Source organism: Peromyscus eremicus, chromosome 9 (assembly GCF_949786415.1).
Source record: "Peromyscus eremicus chromosome 9, PerEre_H2_v1, whole genome shotgun sequence".
NCBI lineage: Eukaryota > Metazoa > Chordata > Mammalia > Rodentia > Cricetidae > Peromyscus > Peromyscus eremicus.
This window is the reverse complement of record NC_081425.1, coordinates 27697535-27707183: the sequence shown is the minus strand read 5'-3', so window position 1 is coordinate 27707183 and position 9649 is coordinate 27697535.

Below are 9649 nucleotides of genomic sequence, written 5' to 3'. Positions count from 1 at the left end.
AACAACCTTTTGTACCTTAATCATACCTCAAAATGTTTTTTTTTTCCTTTAGGTATTGTATGTTTTATTTCACATGAGATTATGATTTACCTATTTTTGGTCTCTTTTTGTTCTTGTGAAACATAGGAAACACCTGCTTTGACCCTGTCCCCTCAGGACCTGCTTCACTCACTTTATGTTTATTTACTCCAGGTTTAAATAGCTGACTTCTTAAGTTTCGAAATCCTGGAGCCACAGTAGGGATGTTCGATTGTAGACTCAGAAGCCTGCTAGATTTGCTACTTTAAATAATAGGATATAATCAAAGGAAATGTGTGGGACTGTTAAACAGATCAATGTTATAACTAAGCAAAGTGCTTATTGAAATACTAGGTTTATTATAGCATTCTATAAACATCAGCAATCATCTTCATCTCTATTAACTTGTTTAAATCACAAATCTCACCATTTCAAATAAATTATAAGTCTTATCTGATTAATTTTGGCTGATTTTTCTGACTCCAAGACCCTTCAAATAGCTATTTGCACAAATAATTTATACAATATTATAATTTTCATTGTGGGGACTATTCTAATATCATTCATTCCTTTATTTGTAATTGAGAAGTATTCCAAAAAAAATTAGTACTTAAAGTTATATTTTCTGATACATTTAAAACACACACACACACATATATATATATATATATATTTGATATTTTATTATATTGCATTCAAGCATATAAACATGAAAATATTCTCATGGTTCAATATATAATTTTTGGTAGACCATATTTTCTTAGGGTGTGTGGAAAATACCAAACTCAGAATTCAAGATCTTGAACTCACTTATCTTTACTTCCAAATTTTTAAGAAATAAAACATTGAGTTTCTTTAGAAAAGATCTGATTTTTTTTCTAATTTAGAAAAATAGAACAGTAATAATGATGATAATGGTGACAATAATAATGAATCTATGTATCAGAGGAGATGGCAGGAGGTGTGTACTGTTTTAGGGAGGTATTTATGACTTATTTGTGGCATTGAAGAGATGTCTGAAGAACAGCATCTCCTTATTTAAAAAAAAAAATCTGACCTTAGGAAACATTCTCATTGGAATTCGATTCTCTACATTGTGGTTCTTAGTTGTGACTGCTAGTGTTGTTTCATGGAGTCCCTAAGCTTTTACCTCTCCATAGCAGTGGCTGTGATGTTCCTGACAATGCTGCTCCTCAGAAGCTCTTGACAGAAGCATACTCTAAAACTGTTATCATTGGCTGCAACAGCCACAGAAGACAATGGCTATTGCTGACTCAGTCTTTTAGGCTTTTTGAAGTCAGTTATATCCTTAAATTATAAAAATAGCATAATAAAAGACCTGTAGGAACCTTCTGGAATGAAAGTTTATTGTTTCAAGTACTGAAAAATCTCCTTCAGGTGTATATTCAAGTAAGATGGAAAAGAAATGTTCAAATCCTTGTATCAAGGAGTGCCATTTATTTTCATCTTTTTTTTATTTTTAAAGTTTGCAAATTTTCCATGTTCTATGTCCTCACTGGCCGAATTCAGGAATGGGATACTTCTCAACATTCAACAGGTACCAAAGGTCATTTAGGAAAGTCAATATTTGGAAAATGAATACCCCATCATAGTTATTCAAGATTGATATTAAAGGGACAAACTGGGTAACATAGACATTTGCTATGTTTCAAAGGGGAGGGGGACAGAAGGTAGGAAGGGAGGGAGAGAGAGAGACAGACAGACAGACAGACAGACAGAGACAGAGAGAGCAATCACCACATTCATACATATGCTCAAGAATATTTTAGAGTCACAATATTATATTTCTTAACATTAATGCCAAGGATTGCCTGGGCTACAGAGTGAGTTCCAGGAAAGGCACAAAGCTATACAGAGAAACCCTGTCTTGAAAAAAAAAATACCAAGGGTTTACTAACAATTTTCTTGTATTGTTAAGATATTCATAATAATTCAGTATTCTCTTTGCTCAAACTCCTTAAGTTTTCATTCAATTTAATCCACATTTGTAAATTTTTTATATTTTTCCATGGAAAATATTAACAAGTAAACAACATTTTCCCAATTTTCAAATTTGTGCTTTGGTTGCTCATAATCGTCTCGTGAGCCGCTTTTCTGTGTAATTTCCCTTTAAATCTGTGTCTTGTTCTCTGGTTTTAGTGCACCTGTTGGTTTTCCTGTGCTGATCAGTATATGTTCACCAAGTTATCCTCAAGGTTGTAAGTGCAGTCTTACTCTTCTCTACTGTGCTTGCTCTAGTTTATACATATACTGTTTATATTGACACATCTTTGTCTATAATCCTACAGTTTCATTTAGATTTGATGTTGGAGAGCCAACTGGCTATGAAAAACATTTTTTTTTCTAGATGATCTGTGAGCAGCTAAACACTATACTGAATCGATGTGATGTCCTTAAATCTCCTAGGAAGCCTTTATGATAACTATCTGGTTACAAACTCTGATGAACCCTTACTGTGTCAGTTAGACTTTCCCACTCATAAATGCAAAGTTTCCTTACACCTTATTTTCTAAAATATCCCCAGAAAACAGGAATACAGTAAACCACCAGAACCATTGTCTATGAGAATTGACAAATTACTCTTCTTAAATTAAAAAGGTCAGTTATGTTCTATTCTATTTTAAAAATTATTACCAACCATTAAGAGCACGCGGACACATTTGCTGGTTTGGCAGAATGTTATGTCGTTTCCTTCTCTGCCTTTCCCTCATATCTTTGCAAGCTCATCATCACTGAATACTGTTTAATATGGGTGTTTCCTCGTGGATACATTGATGCTTTTAAATCTTCATGTTAACAGATCCATATTGTTTCTAGATTTACTTAAAACTTGATGTTTAATAGAGACTTTTTGACTCAAACACTTAACCTTGATATGACGTGGACAATGAGAGTTAATAATTAAAACATTTGAACTTAATTGCTGTATTGTAGAAGGAACCACTGATATAAACACAGTGCAATACAGATAGGGGAAATTTCACAAAGCTCCATTTTAAACGAAGTGCTTCAAACAATCAGTGGCTGAAGTCTCCATGTGATCAGCCCTACACATTCCTGAGGACAACATTAAATAGATTGAATGGGATGTGTGTGTGTGTGTGTGTGTGTGTGTGTGTGTGTGTGTGTTTAGCAATAAAAATCATAGAAAAAGTGGTTAGGAGGTTGAGAGGGAATAAATACTGCTGTAAGTTAAAAGTATCTCATACATTTGCATATATTTTAGAATGTCACTCTACATGTTTAAAAGCATGTATATTGTTACCATATATATATTTTTTTTTCTCATTTTTCAGTTGATATTTATTTTTAGAATGTTTCTATGTAATGCATTACTTATGTAAACATATAAAGGGAAATCAGGCTTAAACAAACATTTCAAGAAAGGAGCTTTTCAATGTCAAATAATTCTCTTGTCTCTTTTCTCAGAAAACAATTTAGTGGCTACAAAGTATTGCAATTGATTTAACTGAAAAAGAAAAAAATCAAACTCTTTGTTCATAATTCTTTATCAAACTACAAGGTCACATATGCTTTTGAATTCCTACCTCTTTTTAAATAATATTGCTGATTTATATCAGTTCCCAAGAATTTAATTTCCACAGAAACAGATTAAGAACACAAGTATTGTGAATAAAATTATATTTTGTTGATTAATTTACACGTTCTCCAGTAAAGAGTTAAGAATAATAATATTTGGCAGAAGTAGCAAGATCTGTTCTTAGGTTGATGCTTTTGTATTATTTTGTATTTTCCATAACTGTTCTACTTAAGGAAATCTGTCTTTGGTAGGAAGGTGTTGATTTCCTTTGGCTGTAATAACATACACTTATACAGGTGACTGTCTTAAACACAAACACAGAAATTTGTGGATCATTGTTGACTCTAAAGATACAGAAATGAAAATGAAGATAACATGTATGATAAGTACATGAAATATGAGAGGCAGACAGGATTACATTATTAAAATAGAACAATAGTATAAAAAAGCAATTTATGTAAAAACTAAAAACTGACTGGAGAGCTGGCCAATCTACTTGTTCTTTCTAGGTAAAGGTAACATGATGGTCCAGAAGCCAGAACAGGTCTCTATAGAGTATCATTTAGTCTTGATCACCGAAATACTTACTGTTATTTCTTCCTCCTTTAACTTTCCTCACATTGCTTCCTGAATTTATTCATTATTTCATGTTGTATTAATGAAATATACCTATTTATCCAAGTCATACCATAACCGTCTCTCTTTCCTTGCACTAGACGACAAGCATTATTACAGGGCTAGCATACTCCTTATTGCCTGCCAGTTTTTGCTCAGCCATCCTTATGTGCCATTTGCCCGACCTCTTCGAAGTCCTTTTTATTAATAGGATACTCTGGATTTTTCCTATTTGATAATGCAATATCAATGTTAGTTGTTCTAATTATAAGAACAAAATTCTCACTTCAAAGGGACTAACACATAATTTATTATGGAGCCAAATATCTGGTAACAAAGATTTGAGTTACTCCAAATACATGTTCCAGTGCTATAACATTTTCATAAACTTTACAGTAACAGGACAAAGAAAACCATAAATCAAGAAGACAGTTTTCAAATGTTGATAGAAATATCAGGTTATAGGTAAATGTCTGATATAGACTTCAGATGTATCTATAGCACTGTTAACCATTTAGGGTTGACACTAATATTCTGTTAATATATTCCAGAAGAGTTTGCCTGATAGTAACAATGATATTTGGTCAGACACAGAGGTGTGCAAAGAATATTGTTAATAGGGTAAAGATAGACCAATAGAAGTTGCAATTAGTCTGGGAAGGCAGCATTATTGAAAGTTAAATGTATGGTGTGTGTGTGTGTGTGTGTGTGTGTGTGTGTGTGTGTGTGTGTGTGTATATAAGAATGTTCTGAGATCATGATGGGAAAACATGCAGAGATGCTCAGTCACACTAGTGGAAACCCATCAACTGTGGACTAATACCTGTGGAGCCCCCATAGGACCAGACTAGGCACTCTGGATATAGGAGACAGTTGTTTAGCTTGAACTGTTTGGGGGGCCCCCAGGCAGGGAGATCAGGATCCATCCATGGTGCACGGGCAGGCTTTTTGGAGCCCGGTGCCTAGGGTGTGACACCTTGCACAGCCTTGGTGCAGGGGGTAGGAGTTTGGACCTGCCTCAGCTGAGTGTGCCAGGCTCTGCTGACTCCCCATGGGAGGCCTTGACTTGGAAAATTTGGGGATGGGGGTGGGTTGGGGGGGGAGGCTGGGAGGTGGGAAGAGGGAAGAGAGGGGATCTGTGGTTAGTATGTAAAGTGACTAGAATTTTTTTAATAATAAAATAAATAAATTAAAAAATAATGTCCTACGTGCTTCTGTGTTTTTCAAACTGCACCATCCTCACACCACGCATCTCCTGTGACTGGCTCCCTCTTATAAGTACATTTGCAGGCTAGAGAGATGAGAGATGGCTTAAAGGTTAAGAGCACTGGCTGTTCTTCCAGAGGTCCTGAGTTCAATTCCCAGCAACCACATGGTGGCTCACAACCATCAATAATGAGATCTGGTGCCCTCTTCTGGCTTGCAGGCATACACGCAGGCAGAACATTGTATACATAATAAATAAATAAATCTTTACAAAAAAAAATAAGTGCATTTGCTCCACATTGCTGCCTCTGTTACTTCTTCATTTTTTTAATAGAAATGTTTAATATGTAAGACAGGATTAGTTTGACAATCTCAGAACCATAAACCAACACTTGGTATCACAAAAATATTCTGTGAGTCACTGGATTCCTGCCTGGAGGAAAGGTCTGATAGGGACTGTTGAAGGCAAACAGTAAAAGGACTTTCTGTTTCTGATTACGTAAAAACAAGGAAACATATAATTCAGGCTGGAAGGTCTTAGCAGAATTTTAACCATTTGAAAAAAAAATTTTTTTCTCCACCAAAATAAATTTTGCTATGACATCCTAAGAAATGGTCTGTTCTCTCTGTGGGTGAATCGGGATGTTTGAAGGTTCTGTGGATGACCAGTTATATGACCTTAAACAAGATTCTCAGTGAATGTCCACCAGGTCCCCTCCGCTGAAGGGAGAATGTTTTATTCACTTATCTTCAAAGTCCTTCCAATTATGCTGATGCTATACTGAAGGCATTTTTATTTTTACTATGAATTGTAAAATTTTCTTTCATTTCTTAACATTGTCTCTCCATTTTTCAACCCTTCATATTTTGATGTAATTTACAAATATGATAGGCACATGTTCCTTTCTCTACCACATATGTTCTAACATATATGAATACCATAAATCTGCCAGTTTTGATCCTGATAAGGTATTGTATGTCACTCAGTTCAGCACTCAGTAGTTAGAGATAGGAAAATTACAACTAGCTGTTTCCAGTCTGGTCTTCTTATTGAGTAACAGGCTACCCAGGGCTACATAAGAAGCCTATCTAAACAAACAAACAAATAAATGTAAGTAAAGGAAATTTTTAGTTCTACTGTACAGTTTCCTACCAGTGAATTTTACTCATACTTTTCATGAAAATTCATGCAATATGTTCTGATAATGATTATTCATTCCTCTATCTCTTCCCACATCTTCCCTACCACCCCATCCATCCATCCAATCCTCTATGTCTTTCTATCACTCTTTAGAAAGCAAACAGGGAAATTTAAAAGAAAAGGAAGAAGAAGAAGAAGAAGAAGAAGAAGAAGAAGAAGAAGAAGAAGAAGAAGAAGAAGAAGAAAAGAAGAAAAGCCACAAGCAGCATACACAGAGACAAGAAAGAGACACAAGCATAGGTTTCAAAAGAAAGAGAAGATGCACATTGTTCGTACTTGTCCATCAAAGCTCCCTAAGGAAGGAAGGCTGAGGATGGCTAGATATTATTACAACTAATCCTTATTATTTAAATTTCTCTAATAAACTGATTTTGAATCACACTCACCTTTAGTCTACAACCTCACTGAGACTTAAATATGAAAACTGGAGTCTTTAATTTTGTACAATTCTGGACCAAGTGGTCTATTGACTGTTAATAAATATTAAGGGAACAAGAGACTGATTAGTGCTATGAAGAATTCTTTCTAGATCTCTACAGATCTAGAAAGGAATGTACAGTATGGAAATAATTTAGAAAGACTATTTAGAAATGCTCAAACACAGTGCACAAAGTCTTTGTTTGACTGAAACTTTGAAAAAGAAATCCATACTACTATGTCAGAATTTCTAACACTGTGGGCCAGAAGATTTATTGGTCATTGGCCAAAAAAGTGATTACATCGATTAATATTAATAGTTTTACTTGGCAGTAACATTTAGGATCTCAGTTACAAATTTCCAAGGAAGATAAATAAATCGTGTGAAATTTAATTTAAAAAAAAGATGCATATGGTAATCATTAGTGTATATAAAGGAATAGTCAAATGTCTTTCATTCACAGTTATACTATGAAAATGACTGAAGATTTGAGGGAGCCCCTGAATGATACAGCTAGCAAAAACATCTCAGTCAAAATTCATGGTATCAATTCATTGCAACAACTGAAAAGTATAATAAAATTATTTTTCTTACTTTTTAAAATTTAGTGGTTATGGATGATTTTGTCACTTTTTTTGCTCTTAATTTGTGGTTCCTTTTTCTCTTTAATGTCTTGAAGGTTTATGTTTATAACGAAACACACAATGGGGAGGTAACTGGAAATACTTAGTGGTCAAGTAAAAAGAGAGTATTTCACGCTCTATGTAGCATGAACTAATGCTTCCAGGAATTTAAAGCCCACAGCGCAGCCAATCGGGAAGCTCACATCTTACAATAGAGTCATACAGTCATCAAAATCCTAGGCATTGATCTGATCATATTTTAGTAGCCAACTCACTTGAATAGTTACAAAAATATTCTTTCTGTTACTAGATAGGATTTCGCTGCAAATTTATAAACTTTATTTTTAAGAAGTAACCTTAGACTGTGGGAGGGCCCCAAAACAGCTTGACCATGTCGCTGCCATGACAGGCTTAGTTAGAGGCTTAGACACAGCTTCTGGCAGACAACACCTGGACCCAGGAAAAGCCATAAACTGACCTCACCCAGTGGGGCCTGCTTCTAAGAGGAAATATCTGACATTTTAAACATTCCCTGTACCCCTAGATAAATGTCAGCCAACCAGGGTCCTGAGCCCTGGAAATCGCCTCACCCCAACCCCTGCTATGATTAAAAACCCCACATTGCCTGGGCTCTGAGCTCTCTGTTTTCACCGCTGCCTCCAACAGAAAGTCCAAGCTCTGAGCTTGAAAATAAAGGCCCATTGATTTTTACATACCGGATTTGGCCTCTGTGGTGGTCTTTTGGGGGTCCCCATGATCTGGGCATAACAAGGCTCACACAGATTATGAGACCTTTTTCATAGTACAAAAATATCATAAACATGTAAAATGTATGTCTTCCGGTTAATGCTTCTCACTTGAAGAGGGGAGTTGAAAAGAGTCTGTCTTAGTTTCCTTTCTTCTTGGTTCCGTACAACACTGACCACAACCAACCTGAGGAAGGAAAGGTCTTTCGTTGGCTTATAGGATATACTATTTTTATCAAGTGAAGTCCAGGCAGGAATTCAAGGCAGCAATCTTGGAGGAATACTACTTACAGGCTTGTTCCCTGTCTTGTTTATGTTCTGTGGCTCATGTCCATTCCACAGTAGACTGGGTGCTCCTAAATCAAAGAGCAATTAAGAGACTGTCTCAAAGAAAGGGCCCACTTCTCGCCTCTTCCCATTTCCTATGTGTTATGTTACATTGACGGCTAAGGCTGCGACGACAGTGTCTCGTGTAATACTTGCAACTATTTAATATTTTTAAAAATATTTCATGTATATTGACTGATTTACACCTCCAAATAAATAATTGAGGATACAAATATGTCTTATCGTTTATATTCTCAAATTTTAGATTTTTTTTTTTAAAGGGTGAGTTAATCTAAAATCGTTTTCAAGGCAGGGAGTAAAAACAGCTCAAGCACACAGATAAACAGAAAGAAACATATCATTTTAGCTGTCTAGGGAAATGGATTACTGATGATGATCTTAGACCCACAAAACGCATATGAACGTAATTTGTGCCCCTTTTCAAATTCTGTTCCCCAAGTTATTGTGTTGTGAATGAAAGGCACCATGAGTCCTGGGGTGCTCCCTTCTGGACCATGGATTAAGCACAGATCACACTTACACACCAATTTCCAACACAAAGCAATCTTTTATTAAGCTAGAAAGACAGGGTAGCTGCATCTGAATCTGGCAGAAACAGCAGCAAGAAGCTCTGTAGAAATGGGTTTTACAGAGAAAAATGGGAGTCCTTGGAAGGATGATTTAGTAAAACCTGATTAAACTCATTGGTCATTGTAGCCAAATAAGGAATTTGGACAGCTGGACCTTGGTGGTCAGCCTCAGAGATGAGTCAGACATGAGAAAATGGCCAAATAAGGAGTCCAGCAGGCGCTCTAGTGGTTTTTCAGAAAGAGAAGGGGGAAGGGCAGGACCAGCTGGCACCGTGTTTACATGTTTGGGCCTGTTAAAACCCTTCAACAGCAGCATCAAAAAGGGAGGGGGCGTTTTCAAAAT